The sequence below is a fragment of the Lynx canadensis genome, chromosome A1 (genome assembly GCF_007474595.2).
Source record: "Lynx canadensis isolate LIC74 chromosome A1, mLynCan4.pri.v2, whole genome shotgun sequence".
In the NCBI taxonomy this organism is placed as follows: Eukaryota; Metazoa; Chordata; class Mammalia; order Carnivora; family Felidae; genus Lynx; species Lynx canadensis.
In genome coordinates this window covers 21,253,721-21,271,682 of record NC_044303.2, presented here as the reverse complement: position 1 = coordinate 21,271,682, position 17,962 = coordinate 21,253,721, and the positions used below count along the sequence as shown (strand labels likewise).

Below are 17,962 nucleotides of genomic sequence, written 5' to 3'. Positions count from 1 at the left end.
ATTTCTCAAACAAAATCTAATCCTATGGCATATGATAAATACAAACAATAATAACATTTTCCAGGCAGTTTACATTTCTTCAAAACACAAAAGTTCAATTGCAAGAATGTAATACCAGATTATTCAAAGTTCCACAGAATTAAGGGAGAACTGTAATCATCAGTATGCTAATTTCAGTATATTACTCATAAAGTTTTTACATGAATTCAATGTATTAGTAATCAAGAAATAGACCCAAATAGAAATTATAAATGTTGAATTTAATTTCAGTAAAATAAAGACAAAAAAAAAAAAAAAGCAAGTAATTTGTCACCTCACACAGTAACTTTAACATTAGAGGTTTAAAACTTAGTATTTATTTTGTCAATTATTTTTTTCTTCATATATAGCTTTCATATATAGCTTTAAAAAAAGACATCAGAAATTTGTGAGATATATTTATAAATAAATAAGGCAAGAATATATACTCTCACATTTCTGGTGTGAGTTAATTCTGCATTAAAGGGGCTCAAGCTATTAATAAGACAGAAATTATAAGAAATCCTTTGATAACAGATGAAAATAAAAAATTTTAGCTGGAAATGATGATGGTCTCATTTCTTCTTCTAGCTATGCAAATAGTATGTCTAAATACTTACTAGGACCAAATCTATCTGAAAAGTTTGGAACATTAATTTTTCTTTTTGTTAATACTCAATGAGAAACAACACTGAGAATAAAACTTTTTCGAAGAATAAGGGATAGTAATATCCACCTGTAAAAGGAAAAAAAATTGATTTAGAATGTCAATTTCTAAATTGATAAATCATTAACAGAGATCACAGTTTATGCAAGCATAATCTTGCTAATCCAATAGAGCTAACTTGGGCATATACCCATAATGACACTTAGTGGCTTAAAAACAACATGTAATTCTCTAACAACCAAAAGGATATATAATTGATTGAAGAAAATCTTCATTGTTGAGTACAGAATTAAGTCTACGGCCAAATTTTCATATTTACTATCACATATCAATATGTGTGACCTTAAGAGATCTGCCTTTAAATACAGGATGTGAACTGAGTTATTCAACTATTACAATATTCCTCTTGCTACCTCCTGAATACTTGCCTGCGTCCTCTGAGTTAGCTCCAAACAAACTCAATCCATATTCCAAGTAACAGATTTAAGACGCTCAATATTGAAATTATTTGGCATCAACTTAAAAAGAAACCTGAATGAAAGATGAGCATTTTTTTCCCAAAGATGATGGAAAAAATGAAAACACACACCTGTATATACTTATTTTTTCTTTGTAAAAATAGTCAAATTAAGGTTAACATTAAAAGGTACAACTTTTATTTTACTATTTGCTTTTAATGTGTTCAAAATTACACAAGGATAAAATGTATTAACTCGTACAAATACAACTTCCAGTTCTGAATTACCTAAATGTGTGTGTTTCATTAGGTACTGACAGGCTACTTCCTCTTAAGAGACTGGAAAGAAGCTGAATGCTGTTATGATAAATTTCATTATAACAGTTTTTCTATAGTTTCTCACTTTACCAATATTTTCATTTTCCTTTAATCTATTCTCAGGATTAAAACAAGAAAAGTTTTCATTTAGCAATAATAGCCCCAAGTGTTCCTTCTTCACATCTGGAGGACCTAGATATAAAAATTCACCTAGTAGGGGCGCCTGGGTGGCGCAGTCGGTTAAGCGTCCGACTTCAGCCAGGTCACGATCTCGCGGTCCGTGAGTTCGAGCCCCGCGTCAGGCTCTGGGCTGATGGCTCGGAGCCTGGAGCCTGTTTCCGATTCTGTGTCTCCCTCTCTCTCTGCCCCTCCCCTGTTCATGCTCTGTCTCTCTCTGTCCCAAAAGTAAATAAACGTTGAAAAAAAAAAAAAAATTAAAAAAAAAAATTCACCTAGTAAATGTAAAATCCAGGTTTTCTCTCTTTCATTTAGAAGGCAGATTAGACTAAACATAATATACTTAGAAAAACAAAAACAGGAAAAAAGGTATCTAATTCCTGAGTTATTCTGGAAAATAGTGGACAAACTTTGTAATTCATTTAATAAATATTTCTAAGAATCTAGATGTTAAATCTTGGAGTACTTTCAGTGGAATCAAAAGTTATATTTGTTAGTCTTTCATAAAATAGTTGAAATGAAATAAAGGAAAAGAGGTGAACAGCTTGATGAATGATTTTTCAAAGCACCAAGTCAATAGTGCTTAATTGTACTTAATGTAAAAGCTGGCATTTAATTCTAGCTACCATATATATGGTATACTGCTTCCTAATTTAGGGAAAAAAATTTTTGCTGGGGAAAAATTGTTTTTAAAAATGAGAGCTTTGCCTTACATATTTTCTTTACCTTTACATTAGACTTTAAAATGAAGATCCTTGATTACAATTCCTTAAATTACATCTGAAGTACTTTTAGGGTTTCTAAAAGACAATAATAATTGGAAATGATTTGTTAAGAAGTGCTTTTATTTTGTAGATTTCCTGTTTGGCTGCAATTGAAAAGGGTAAGCTATTCCTTGTAGAAAAGAAGACCAAAAGTGTGATGTGCTACACAAAAACACCTGTCTTGTCCTGAACATTAATTTTTAGTTTAATGACTTAATAAAACAATAAATAAGAAACAGAAGGTAAAGAAAACATTTTTCTTTAAATCTTAAATTAAAAATTTCAACTGTTACATCTATAAAATTAGTAACTATAATAATAATTTTTACTTTTACTGTGAAGTTAAATATTGACTATAAAAAAGCAAACAAAGTCACATTTTCAACTTGTCAAAAATCTTCAGCTAAGGATTTAATAGAAACAAGATAAAACAATGATAGTGTAAAGTCAGAAGGCATAGGATTAAGATTCTAATCTGTCATGTGGGGCAAATTACCTAATTTGAATTTGTTTCCTGAGCCACCCAAAAAATAGGCTGGTCATCTGTAAAGGCCTTTCCTACCTTTGAGTTTATGATTAAGAGCATTTTGAGACCCAGGATTTCAGGGATTTAATTCACACATTTTGAAATTTCCCCCTTCTAACGAAATATTTAGAAACATTACTAAAAATTGTCTTGTAAGTTCTGTTCAGAATGTATATTTTATAGTGCACACTTATCTGTGAAATAAGCAAATATTTTTAAACTTCATTTTACTAGAGAAACAAAGGAAAAATGAGTATTTAAAAATTTCAGTATTTACAATGAATATAAATATGCATTAAAGTAAATTTGGTTCTGTATAAGCTCTTTCAATAAACTCTTGATGGCATTCAACACTACTATTAAATTGCACTTACATTTTTTTTTTTTTTTTACAGATTTTAAGTAATCTCTACATGCAATGTGGTACTTGAACTTACAATTCCGAGAGCAAGTGTTACACACTCTACTGACTGAGCCAGCCAGGCACCCCACAACCATGTTAATACAAATACATCTTAAAAGTTACTACTTATTTTTATAGAATCATACTAAAGATAACAAGATTCTCAATAATATTGAAAATACATTATCAATAAAACTGAAGATATATCAATGATGTTAATACATATTAAGACATATTAAAATATAAAACATTAGACTGTAGAACATGGCCAGCCTTACTTCAGCAGCACAGTTAATACTGGAGATAATTTTAGAATCTTAACGCCAATATTTACGTGCTGCTAAGGCACTGCTGACATCACTATCATAAGAGCTATGAATAAAAAGAAATATATTTTCTTCAGAAGATCAGATCCTTGTATTTTTGAGGCAGCACAATATGGCCTGCACCTTTTCAAAATCCACAAACCATTATGTGCTGCTACTTTACTCCAAGGTTTTGTTTTTTAAACACACATTAGCACCTGAAGATACAAAAAATTTTTTTCTTTTAGAAGAGAATACATTAAGAAACCAATATTTAAAGATTATAACGGACAAAGTATACATAAATAGCTATTTCTTAGAAGCTTTTAAGTAGAATAGTAAAATTTATTTCTACATCAAATGTTTAAGGAAAGCCTACTACGTGCTAAGCATATTGCTATAGGTTAGGAACACAAAGATGTGTAATATGAGGAAAAGCTAAGCATTTCCTCCCCCTTTGTCAACTTAATAAGCCAATAAAGTTAAATATTTAATCAAATTTTTGAATGTATTAAATATATAAAAGTTTTTTTTCCTTTTATAAACACAAAGTGAATTCATAAAATTTGGTTTTTACCTTGGTAAAAGCAAAATTTACAGACAGCAGTTCATTCCTTGCAGTATGCCTTTCTAAAGACATCTTCCATCCAGTAGGTAAGACTTCATGTCAAAGGAAAAATAAGAAATGACATATAAGAGCTCAGTTTCAATAAAATTAAGCTAAGAAAATGCAGATGTACTTTTAAAGGAAAAGATGATGTCACATGAAATATTTTAACGCTAAATAAAGTGAAAATATACAAAAGACTCAAGTGAATTTTCTAATTAATTTATCTTAAAAAAATCCAAGTATTATCTTACCCTTAACATTTATCCCTTTTTTAGAATAGTTACTCTGTTAAAAGTTGGACATCACTTTACATAAGAATTAAAGATTATGAAGCCTTTGGAAGATGAATTAACTTTGTACCCAGAGATGAGAAATAAAATTGGAATCCTGTGGCTCTTGACCTTCCTTTATCCTATCGGCCTCCCCTCTTCACCAGGCATGGAAATACACTCCTGAACAGTTTCCACTTACTCAGATGTAGGAATGTAATAACCTCTTTCTCTAAAAGATACAAGGAAACTGCCACCACTCTAGTTTAAGCCTCGATAACCTTTTGCTCCAGTTTTCTCATCATTAAAATGGCTATGCTACAATGACTTGAGAAATACGTAATACATATTTGTATTTACCAACTACATTTGGAACAGTTCTTTAGGCTACCCTTTCCCACTTTCCAAACAAAAATGTAAACATGGTATTTTCAAATATACAAAATTTATGTACGTACTTTTTTCATTTAGCAAATATCTTAATACCTACTATGTGCAAGGCACTGTCCCAATTGTTACACTAGTGAGTATACGGACACAATTCCTTCTCAGAATTTAAAATCATTTAAGGGGCACCTGGGTGGCTCAGTCAGTTAAGCGTCCAACTTCGGCTCAGGTCATGATCTCACAGTTCGTGGGTTCAAGCCCCGCGTCGGGCTCTGTGCTGACAGATAAGAGCCTGGAGCCTGCTTCAGATTCTATGTCTCCCTCTCTCTGACCCTCCCCCATTCATGCTCTGTCTCGCTCTGTCTCAAAAAGAATACTGAGCAGGCTCCACACTGTCAGTGCAGAGGCCTGATGTGGAGCTCAAACTCAGGAACTGTGAGATCATGACCTGAGCAGAGATCAGGAGTCAGATGCTTAACCAACTAACCCACCCAGGTACCCTAATAAATCTTTTTTTTCTTTTAAAAACTTCACAGTAATAATGTCTTATTATTTTTAGAGTATTGCGGTTAAATACATGACATAAATTTTACCATTTTAAAGGGTACAGTTCTGTGGCATTAAGTCTACTTACACTGTTGTATAACTATCACCACCTTCCATCTCCATAACCTTTACATTTACACCAACTGACACTGGAGCCACTAAACAGTGGCCATGCTTCCATTCCCTCAGCCCCCGGACACCACTAGTCTACTTTGTCTTGATGAATTTGCCTATTTCAGGTACCTTATATAAATGGAATCATGTAACATTTATTTTTTGTGTGTCTGGCTTTTACATAGGGTTAACTTTTTCAAAGTTCATCCATGTTGCTGCATATTTTACACTATCTTTCCTTTTCACAGCTGAGTAGTATTCGATTGTATGTATATACATTTTGTCCATCTATGAACATTTAAGTTGTTTTGATCTTTCTGTTATTATGATTAATTGCTGCTATAAACATGGTATACAAATATCTGCTTGAGTCCTGCTTTCATTTCTTTTTGGTATAAACCCCAAAGCAGTATAACTGGATCATATGGTATTTAATTCTATTTTCATTTTTTTGAAAAACTGCCATACTTTCTTTCTTAGATAGTGGCTATACCATTTTACACTTCCATCAGCAAAGCAAAAGGATTCCAATTTCTCCCCATCCTTGCCAACACTTACTATTTTTTTCTTGTTAAAAAATAATAGCCATCCTTGGGGATGTGAGGTGGTATCTTGGTATAGTTTTGACTTTCATTTCCCTAATGATTAGTCATTTGAGCATGTCAGGCTTATTGACCATTTGTATATCTTCTTTAGTGAAATATGTATTCAAGTCCTTTACTCATTTAACTGGGTTTTTATTTTGTTGTTGTGGTTGAGTTGTAAGAGTTTTTTATAGATTCTGGAGATTAGTCCTGTATCGGATATATGATTTGCAAATATTTTCTCCCATTCTGTAGGTTGCCTTTTCACTCTGATAGTGTCCTGTGATGCATAAAAAATCTTAAATTTTGATGGGAGTCCGATTTACCTTTTTGTTGTTGTTGCTGCCTGTGCTTTGGGTTTGCTATCCATGAAATCATGATCAAGACTGTCATGAAGTCGTCCCCCTATGTTTTCTTCTAAGAGTTTTATAGTTTTAGTTCTTACATTTAGGTCTTTGACCCATTTTAATTTTTATATATAGTATGAAGTATCAATTTCATTCTTTTATATGTTGATATTCAGTTTTCCCAAAATGATTTGTTGAAGACTGTCCTTTTTCCATTGAATAGTCTTTTTTTTTTTTTTTAACCGTAAGTTCTAAATGGGGATTAAACCTGGGTGGCTCAGTCAGTTAAGCATCTTTGCTTCAGCTCAGGTCGTGATCTCCTGGTTGGTGGGTTTGGGACCCGCCTCAGGCTCTGTGCTGACAGGTAGGGCCTGGAGCCTGCTTCATATTTGGTGTCTCCCTCTCTCTAGGTCTCAAGAAAAAAAGGCGGGGGGGGGGGCGGGTATATCTTAAACTAAAAATTTCTTTGAATCTATAGACTGTTCCCACTGTCACATAATAGAAATATTCAGAGGTTAATACATGCCATGAAAATATTTCTATTTTGTTTAGACATAACCATTAAGTACCAGCACATTGCTTTCAATTTTTCAAGTACTTAATTTTACTTTTAATCTGGCATCAACACAATTTGTAATAATTACTGTCTTCAAGTATGCTTCAAATTCTGCATGTAAACCTCTAAGGAGCTGACTACATATAGCCCTTGGGTCACAGAATGACTATGCTTGGTCAGGACAATGGAATACTACACTTGTGGTATGAAATGTTGATACTACACCTGGAGAAATTTTGAAATTAGCCATGCTTTGGTATCTTTAAGAATAGGCCTAAATTATGGGGTCTAACTAAACTTCATGACAATTTCATTAAACATAATAATTTCTTACTATCCTATAAAGAAAGTGAAAGTTTTATGAAATGTCTAAATATATAAAATCCACAAACATTAAAAATTTTTTTAACTTGTTTTTTGGCTACAGATGCTTAAAAACAAAAAAAATAACCAGATAAGATACCTTTAAACTTCAATGTTGAGAACAGGCAGGTAATGAAATAGTATTCAGATAAAATCCAAGAAGTCTGTTTTATAATCCATAAAAACCTAGCTTTTGAGTAAAGTATAAAACTGTAGTATGTCTATACTTGATTTTTTTTTTTCTGATTAAGAAAGTAATGATTATTTAGAAATTGTGTGTGAGGTGGACTTCAATCTAGACAACTTATTCCAGAAAAGTCAGGCTACACACACACACCCACCCACCCACCCCCACACACATATCAAGGTCTGTATAATCCAGTATTTCCTACTTCTCTCCAATTAAAAGCCTCTACCATTCCAGTTAAAAGGTCTCTTTTAAGAGACATAAACCAATGTAGTATGTAGACTTTTCTGAAATAATCAAGAATTTTAAGAGAAACTAGACATTATTACAGTAAGATTATTATTCATTGTGTTATTCTAAGTATGGGTGGTTACATATTTAGCAAAAAAGGGTCCCTATAAGTTAGAGAAGCATTTAAGTATTTATGAGTGGACAAAAACTGGTCAGGCATGTGCTGTGGCCATCAGGTAAGTAGCAAGTGGAAGAAAATTATTTATCATGCTTGTAGTCAATTGTTTTCCAGTTCTTTCCTCTCCTAAACTGTATATTCCTTTCTCCTCTCTAAATCTTCACTGAAGCTACTGCTGGAGGCTAAAATACTCACTAATCCCCTTTCAATTTATTCCTACTTTAGAGGACAATTCAAGTCTATATTTTCCAGTGTAATCTTCAGCCTTCCTAGCTGATATTGAATTGCACCAGTTTTAAGAACTTTTGAATACAGGAAATTATTCTTATTGAGTACTATGCTGAGCAAATAACCGGCTTAATTATTTCATACCTATCATCCATTCAAACTGGACTAGCTACGTAGCAATGCTTCCTGGTATGGCCCATGCCATTTCTCTACTTATATACAAACGTTATATAGTGCCTCCATCACTTAAACTGTGCTTTCAAGTTTGCTGGCTAAAAGCAAAGTCACATTCCCTAACTACATATGGAAAGAGCCTTACTGGTTAGATGCAGATCTAATTAAACAAAGAGAGCTATTAAAAAAAATTAGAAAACAGAACCATTCAACTCTTGTCCTTTTTCTTTATAAAAGTTTTACTTCCAAGCCCCGTGGCTTATACTCTGGCCTATGAGTTCTTGATTATCTTTATGATTTACCACCTTTTAAGTATGTATCAACTTTTCATTTTTATGATCTTTTAAGAAAACAATACTCATTTTGAAAGGTGAGACAATAAATCAACGTTTTAAGAAGTCAGCTTGAACATTAATCTGAGTAAATAGGAATGTTTAAGTACATTAAATTAGCTTTTTTCATATTAGATACCAGATTTATTTTTTTAAATGTTAGTTTATTTTGGGAGAGACAGAGTAAGTGGGGGGGGGCGGAGGGGGAGAGGGAGGGAGAGGGAGGGAGAGGGAGGGAGAGGGAGGGAGAGGGAGGGAGAGGGAGAGAGAGGGAGAGAGAGGGAGGGAGAGGGAGAGAGAGGGAGAGAGAGGGAGGGAGAGAGAGGGAGGGAGGGCGGGAGGGAGAGAGAGAGAGGGAGAGAGAGGGAGAGAGAGGGAGCGAGCGGGAGGGAGAGAGAGGGAGGGAGGGAGAGAGAGGGAGGGAGGGAGAGGGAGAGAGAGAGAGGGAGGGAGAGAGAGGGAGGGAGGGAGAGAGAGAGAGGGAGGGAGAGAGAGGGAGGGAGGGAGAGAGAGAGAGGGAGAGGGAGGGAGGGAGAGAGGGAGAGACAAATCCCAAGCAGGCTCCTCTTTGTCAGCACAGAGCCCGATGTGGGGCATGAACTCACGAACCATGAGATCATGATCTGAGCTGAAATCAAGAGCTGGACATTCAACCAACTGAACCACCCAGGCACTCCAGGTTAACAGATTTAAAAATTTTTTAAATACAGTAAAAAGGATACAAATTTTATATAAATTAAATGTTTTCCCCCTCATTTTCTTGCAATTAATTGATTTGCAAGTCTAATTTTGATTCAATTAACATTTCTGTTTAGGCATATTTATTTTCTTTTTTTTTTTTTTTAATTTTTTTTTTCAACGTTTATTTATTTTTGGGACAGAGAGAGACAGAGCATGAACGGGGGAGGGGCAGAGAGAGAGGGAGACACAGAATCGGAAACAGGTTCCAGGCTCTGAGCCATCAGCCTGATGGGGCTCGAACTCACGGACTGCGAGATCGTGACCTGGCTGAAGTCGGACGCTCAACCGACTGCGCCACCCAGGCGCCCCTACATATTTATTTTCTTATGCTGCTTTAATTTCAGTTCATCTCATTCATGTTAGACATTACTGCATTTAACAAAAACATTAAAAAATTCTAGGCATGTCTCCTAAGCTCTAAAATCATCCTGGATGAAACAGAATTTACTAGCCACTTTCTGCATTTTTCTTAACTTAATCAATATAATATGCAGCAAAAATAAATTATTGAGGGAGAAATGATACAGAACACTGAATTTGAAGCTGGGAGACCCAAGATGGAATCCTGACTCTGCCCCTTGTGTCTTTTTTTTTTTTTTAATGAGTGAGTGAGTGAGAGAGAGAGAGAGAGAATGAATGAATGAATGAATGAATGAATGAATATCTTAAGTAGACGCCACACTCAGTGTAGAGCCTGACATGGGCTTCAATATGATGACCCCTGGGGTCATGACCTAAGCCGAAATCAAAACCCAGATGCTCAACAGACTGAGCCACCCAGGCGCCTCTATTCCTTATGAATTCTTGTATCTTGGGTAAGTTATTTCAGTACATGGAGCTTTGAGACTCCTTTTTGTAAAATGGGTTATTAATGGCTAGTTCATAGCCCTTTTAAGACTGTACAAATTGAAACTTTTATGAACACAGCTAGTAGTGAATAGGTATTTAATAAATGATTGCTGAATTTCTTAACTTACGGTAGGATGTGAAATACACTTTGGACAAATACACTTAGGGTTTCAGTGGACTGTGATTCAACATGAACCAACAGTGCCGACGACAAAGAGAAAGTCAGTGGAACCAGGCAGGCTACACTGATAGAACTACCTTATTCATGAAAGACAGACTGTATTGTGTACCTCAAACCACACTGAGTACAGTCAGTTCTATATGCAATACTGACAAAATGTAGCAGATCCAAAGTGGAATATCCAGGATACTACTGATCTAGAATTCATGCTATGAGAACCAGTGGAAGGACTTAAGTATGCTTAGCCTAGAGAAAAGACAGAAAAACTATTTCTAGAAGACATATCTAGGGCCAAAGGATGAAATTATATACTAAACTGAAACCTGCTCTCATGAAAATTTTATTTTCTATCAATTATTTTAACTGACATAAATACAATTTATACCATTAAGGAAAAAGTTTCTCTACTATAGTTCTAACACTAATACTCTGAGCATTAGAATAAAATGAATAAAGATCAACTAAAAAAAAAACTGACTTAGAAAATTTCAGTATAAGCTGTTTTATTAAGGATTTGGAGGACAAACTATGTTTAAGTTTTGATGATAGGGCATTAAATACAAAGGGAATAAAGAAACAGAGACAATTTAAAGAAAACAAAACTGAAAAGAATTTTAAGAAATTTATTTACTGGATATAACAGGAAGCATGAAGCTGGCAAAAGTCAGGTGTGATTGCTGACAATCTGACATGTATCTATTTCAATTCTGCATTCAATCTGCTTGTTTCTACATGGAGATCATTTTGAAAACTCAAATTTCAGGCAAAAAGGTAGTAGCAAAGGGCAAGACTGCATCAACAGTTTAGGGATGTTACCTACTCTATTTATGCTTAGAACCTGAAATCCCTATTGTATCAGAATTTATATTTGTATGTTTATTTCCTATTTCAATAAAGGTCTGTACTATTAAATTTTGCGTTGTTTTCATTTTCATAAGAAAACATCAAAAGTAACTTCATAAATAAGACATTTCCTATTACACTTCTTTGAATCATCCATCTTGAACTGAGAACTTGTTCAAGGTGGGAAAACAACTAACCCAACTCCTTTCTATAATTTTGGCACTAAAATTCAAATTTTATGGCTACAATTTTGTTGAGAGCAGAAACACAGCCTTGCATAGACAGATCACATTTAATAATTTAAATTATTCTGTTCAACACATATATGTCAAACATGTAAGACTGTAAGGATAGAACTACTAGCATTTGATTTAAACACTAACTCTCAAAAAGAGAAGTTATTTGAACAATGGCTGAAAAATGGTTGTGGCACATTGTAAATTTTCTCTATGTTCATACGTTATAGAACAATATACCCCTTTAAGAACCTAGATTTGATATATTTAACTAAATTAATATCAATTGATCAGTATATTTGCAAACCTTCCTTACCACCAAATGCTGAGATTATCTAGCATCCTTATAATTTTTTTTTTTTTGATTATAAACATTATTTACTACTAATCCAAGCGCCAAAAGAGCAATTTGTTCTTTTGTTTTTTCTTTTGGTAGTCTTTCCCCCAGAAACATTCACGTTATAAAATTATTCAAAATAATTAAAAATTCCTCATAAGTGCCACAGGTAGACAGCAATTTAACACAAGAGTAAATTTCAATCATGAGATTTCAGCTATTTTTAGCAAGTCATACCAAAAGCATTACATTTTTATTGAAAACAATAGATTCTATATCATTTGCCTTATTAACTACTTACTGCCCTACTGATTTACAACATTGATTTTATTTGCAGTACTTTCAATCAGCTCCACATTTACACTATTTATAATTCAAGAACTGACAATATTTTCTAAAATGGTATGATTACATGCCATTGCTATTCTATTGCTAACTTGATAAAAATTCTAAAAACTTATCTAGATAATCAGTCTAATGTAAGGAATTATTTTTGTTATTTCTTCTTACTAGACTCGTTTTTAATAATAGACAAATAGTAAGTCTACTGATTATAAGGTTACTTGTTTCCATCACTTCGGTTTACAGGACTAACAATGACAGCACAGACTGGTTAATATTCTGCTTCATCTTCTGTTTCTTATTTAGAGTCAGGGTCTTAAAGTTTTTGCTGTTGTAAATTAAAAAGCAGCAATGATCGTAATTGCTGACAGTGCACCTAAAGATATTATTTTATTTAGCACCAAATGATGGATCTAGTTATTTTAAATTTATATAACAGAAATATGTAATTTAAGTGTATGTACCCACATTTACAATGTGAAAAAACAAAACACAGCTCAAAAATCTTAAAGTGAGAAAAAAGAGAAAGAAGTATTATTTTAGTTTTATTTTAGAGAGGGGACACATGAGCGGGGGTGGCGGGGGGAGGAGAGAGGGACAGAGGGACAAAGGGAGAGGAAGAGAGAGGAAGAAAATCTCAAGCAGGCTCCATGCTTAGCACAGAGCCCAACCTGTTTTTTCTTTTTAAATTTTTTTAAAAATGTTTATTTATTTTTGACAGAGAGAGACAGAGCATGAGCAGGGGAGGGGCAGAGAGAGAGGGAGACACAGAATTGGAAGCAGGCCCCAGGCTCTGAGCTGTCAGCACAGAGCCCAACGCAGGGCTCAAACTCACAGACGGCAAGATCATGACCTGAGCCCAAGTCGGACGCTCAACTGACTGAGCCACCCAGGCGCCCCAGAGCCCAACCCTTTAACCCTGGGATCATGACCTGAGCTGAAATCAACAGTCAGACAATCAACCGAGCCACCCAGGAACCCTGAAATATGATTATTTCTGAATGTTTTATGTTAAGCAACAACCATTTAAGAGCTTTAAACTGAAAAAAAACCTTGAAAGAGATTTCCTCTCTTTACTCAATTTATAAAAATGAACCCAAAACACTGCCATTATTTAATTCAGACAGCAATGAATATATAAAACATGAACATTCTACAACTTGTAGAATATCCACATCCCACAAGTGGGGAACAGCTTAAAAAAATTCCTTGAAGCATGGCATTAAACGAGCATAAGAGAATGACAAAAGAGGGGATACCCACGCATAATCATATAGAATCACTGACTACTGTCATGATGTACCTATTTTTCTGGGTACTGACTGGAAACATCACTATCTTAGTAACTAAGATTAAAGAGAACTCCATACTACCTAGAACAGACAACAGAAAGCATTCCAATTATAAAATACAGCAAATGACCTATGTTTAAAAGATGCTGGAAAATATCCAGCTTATTTATTTGCTTAGAAATTTACAAAGGAGATGAAATAAGGTTAAGAATATGACATTATCTATGCTTTTAAATCTGTTAGAAGTTAAATGATACCTATTTCTTTCTGAAAAGTCGACTACCCTCCAATCTACAGGAGCGCAATACCAATCAAAAAGATTTCTTTTTCTAAGAGTAAGCTGAAGTAAAACTGAGCTGGCTTCCAAGGGACCAATTAAGGAACTTATGCCTGGGCTATATAGGATTCTCTGGGGATTTGCAAATGTTTCCATTCTAGTTTTCCAGAGACAAAAATATAAAAAGGAAAAAAAATTAGAGAAGGAAGTGACCTGTGGTATTTGGCAACTACTCTTCAAACTGGCTCATTAATAAAAGTCTTCAATATTTAATTATTTCCACCCAAAAAACTATTTACTGAGTTCAGTGGCAGATCTTCTATGATAAGGTCACTCCTCGACACATAAACATTATTCACAGAGTCACTAATCCAATGGTATTAGATATGGTAGAGAAGAATCTGATGCACTAGTTTTCACTAAAACAGGGCCATCCCTCAACACCACAAACAGAAAAAAGGTGCGCTTAAGTTTCTTTTATTTAGGGATGAGCTCAAAGAATAGATGGAAATGAATCATTATGGTAGCTTGACTTTAGAGTCTCAAATATTTTTTTAAAATATTTTTAAAATGTTTTATTTTTTATTTATTTTTGAGAGAGAGTGCGCATGTGTGCGAGAGCTCAAGCACAAGTTGGGGAGGGGCAGAAAACGGGAGACACAGAATGTGAAGCAGGCTCCAGGCTCTGAGCTGTCAGCACAGAGCCCAACGCAGGGCTGGAACTCACAAACCTGTAAAACCATGACCTGAACCCAAGTCAGATGCTTAACTGACTGAGTCACTCAGGCACCCCAGGGTCTCAAATATTTTTAGGAAAATAGTTATCTTGTGTATTTACCATGACCTTGATTTGAGTTTTTCTAGGGGTATGACATTAATTTTAGCTAACCTGTTAAAATTTTTTCCTTAGAATTTGTAAGTTTCTCAAAAGTTAAATGAATCAGGGTCCAAATGTTTATTCTAAGAAAGAGGTGTGCATGTATGTATGTATAAAAGGAAGGAAAAGGGATTGCCTTCCTGTCTTTCCCACTTTCTGAAGTTTAACAGCTAAATTTTAAGTATCTCACAGAAAAGTGTGCAAGGTAATTTAGTGAAATATAAAAACAAATAAATGAAAAAACTCTCAAGTGGAGAGAATCCTTCCAATTTATAAAACCATAAAATAACTATCAATAAACCTGACTAATGGGGGGCACCTGGGTGGCTCAGTCAGTGAAGCACTCAACTCTTCATTTCAGCTCAGGTCATGATCTCACAGTTGGTGAAATTGAGCCCTAGACTGTACTCTGCACTGACAGCGTGGAGCCTGCTTGTCTCTTTCTTTCTCTCTCTCAAAATAAATATATAAACATGTAAAAAAATAAAAAAAAAAAAAACTTGACTAATAATAATAAAGATAATTACTTATTTATCAATTCCTTTGGAGGATAAGTGTTTAAAATTGTGATTCTCAGATTTAGAAAATAGAGCCTTGCTGTAAAATACTTTCCAAAATAGAAAACTTATTCAAAGCAATGGCATTATTCTTGCTCTAAACTGGATTAAATTAATACCAACCTTCAATGTGTAGGGGGTAAGGGGAGATAAGAAACTTGTCATTCAGAAATAAAGCAACACCTGTAGCGAAACACTAACTTTTTATAGCAATGGCAGAGGTTAATACTAAATATTAACTGAGAGTTGATACTTACAAGGTAAGAATTGCTGGGCTAAGTAGGGGACTATTTTATTATGGTCTTCATTTTATCTTTATTAAACCTAGGAAAAAAAATAAGAGTGAAGACTTTAAAAAATTGATCACATTATAGAAGTTAATAAAATTTTCAGCTAAAGTTGATAATCACAGCTTTCTGATCCTTCTACAGCACAATCACAGATTATGAACACCAAGCAGCATTTACCTATTTCAGTCCAAAGTGTTATCACTAGTTTTTAAAATTCACTTTTCTATTACTATTACCTTCTCAAAGTTTAAAAGTCAAATATCTAAGTGCAACTAAAACTCACACTTCATGTCTAACTTGGAGCACACTCAGCTTCTAGAGGACATCATCTAAGTGCAGATATTTTAAGATAAATTCAAGATCATACCTCAAGATTGACCAATCTTTCTCTCACACACATACACACATGTAACATGTATACAAATGCAAAATGTAAAAATCCATATATTGTTTAATTCCAAGAATTCTACTGTAAAACAGTATAATACAAAGCTTAAGTTGGAGTTTCAAATGCATAAACAAATTCTGAAAATAATGTTATGATCGATAGCCATAACAAAAGAAAATACTATTGTGAAACTGTCTGACTTCAAGGGTAAATGGAAGAGCAGTGATAAGAAAAATTGCCTCCAAGGCTGTTCTTTATTTACAAGAGTAGGAAGTAGTACTATTTCTATTAGTTACTGTAAGATATAGAACAAATAGAATAAAGTCATCCATGCTTTTAGGAGCATCCTAAGTATACATCTTATTGTAGAAGATGTTCACCAAAATAAAGACAGCACATTTTTTGATATATTTGAAAAAATATTTCAAATCCACAGGAAAATTTCAAATCCCTGGCCTTCTCATGGAATTCTAATATTCTGCCAGGCTTATTTTGCTTTACGTATTTTTTTTTTTTTAAAAGAAAAAGCCTATGCATATAGTTGAATCCTTTTCGTACCATACCCTGATCCCATTCCTTTCTCTCCTAATATAAAATTACAATCTTGAATTTGGCATTTATTTCCTATACATGCTTTTACACTACTACTACTATAAAATCAAGTACTTAAAACCATATATATCATTGCTTTCTAGCTTTACATAAATGCTATATATCTTATATAAATATTATATAATATACAACCTTTTGCAACTTGTTTTTGTTCGCCGAAGACACTCATCCATGATCACACAGAGCTCTCACTTAAACAGCAGTATAATAAACAGTTCATCATATGACTATGACACAATTTGCCATTCTCCTGTTGCTTAACATTTATAGTACTTTTGATTTTTTCCTATTAAAAATAAAAGTAACTATAAGACTTTTTCATACATGTCTCAGTTTACCTAGAACATCTAGGAACGGAATTGTTGGGTTCAAGCCTATGTATATCTTCAACTTTACTACGACATTGTCAAATGCTCCCATAAGCAGCATATAAGAAGTTCTTCTTTATTTTCTCCAATGTTTGGAAGTATATTTAAGAAAAATAGCCACTATCCAGAGGAAAAATCTTAAAATTCTTAAATGACCAAATCCTTCTGCTTTTATCAAGTGTAGGTCTAACATAGGTATACTAAATGTACCAGAGACTAAAATGTGCCCCAAGATACTTGAACAAAAATAAAGCTCTCATAATACTGATTTTCTTCACATGATTGAGGAAATAATAAGACTTAATCTAGAACTACTGTGGTAGAGATGATAAGATTCAGAAGTAGTTACTGAGCTTGGATCCATGACGACCAAAGAGGCTGGGGGGGCGGAGAGAAACAGAAAATATAAATGGTTTATTGATGTGAAGAATCCTCCCCCATTTCATTTTGGGCAGTACTCCTCACATGTGGTGCTTCTAAAAGAACTCATGTGGAGCTTGTAAAAAGTACAAATTTCTGAGTCTCAGCTCTAGAGATTCTGATTCTGCAGGTCTGGAAAAATGCTTTATTCTAAGTTATTCCGGTACAGGTGGTCCATAGACAGTTTATGTCGTAATTCATAGCAAAAACAAGATATTTTCAATATAAAGGATTATGTAACTCACTTTTTGATTAAGAGCAGGTAACTAAAATGTTATCTGTTAAATTACATCAAACACATTAAAGACAACATTCTAGTATTAGTAAAAAAAAAAAAAAAAGTAATTTCAATTTATGGTTGAATACATTTAATTTCACATTAGATCAGGTTTTGAGCTCATTTATTATTTCAGACAAAACTAACACATACTACAACAAAGCTTGTTTCAACAGTATTAGCAGGAAATTCATATTCTGAGTTTACTGTGATTGGTAAGGGAAAACATTAAGAGTAGGAGTGATTAGTTGTAATTTTAATGAAGATGACCAGGGAAAAACTATGATTACCTTTTAAAAAGAATGCTACCGCAAATGTCAAGACTTTAAATTGG

At 33.8% G+C, this 17,962-nt stretch overlaps 1 long non-coding RNA gene across 5 annotated transcripts in view; it reads right to left on the bottom strand.

Annotated features, from left to right (window-relative positions):
• Positions 1-17,962, bottom strand: part of LOC115510363 — a 52,673-nt gene that overhangs the window by 23,463 nt on the left and 11,248 nt on the right. For 4 of the 5 annotated variants that reach the window (XR_003967696.1, XR_003967694.1, XR_003967692.1 and 1 more), the window contains 3 exons: positions 15,531-15,597; positions 4,213-4,295; positions 639-754 (listed from right to left, as the gene is read on the bottom strand). This is a non-coding gene — a long non-coding RNA (uncharacterized LOC115510363). The remainder of the gene's footprint in view (positions 1-638; positions 755-4,212; positions 4,296-15,530; positions 15,598-17,962) is intronic. The other variant, XR_003967693.1, reaches the window with a different exon arrangement.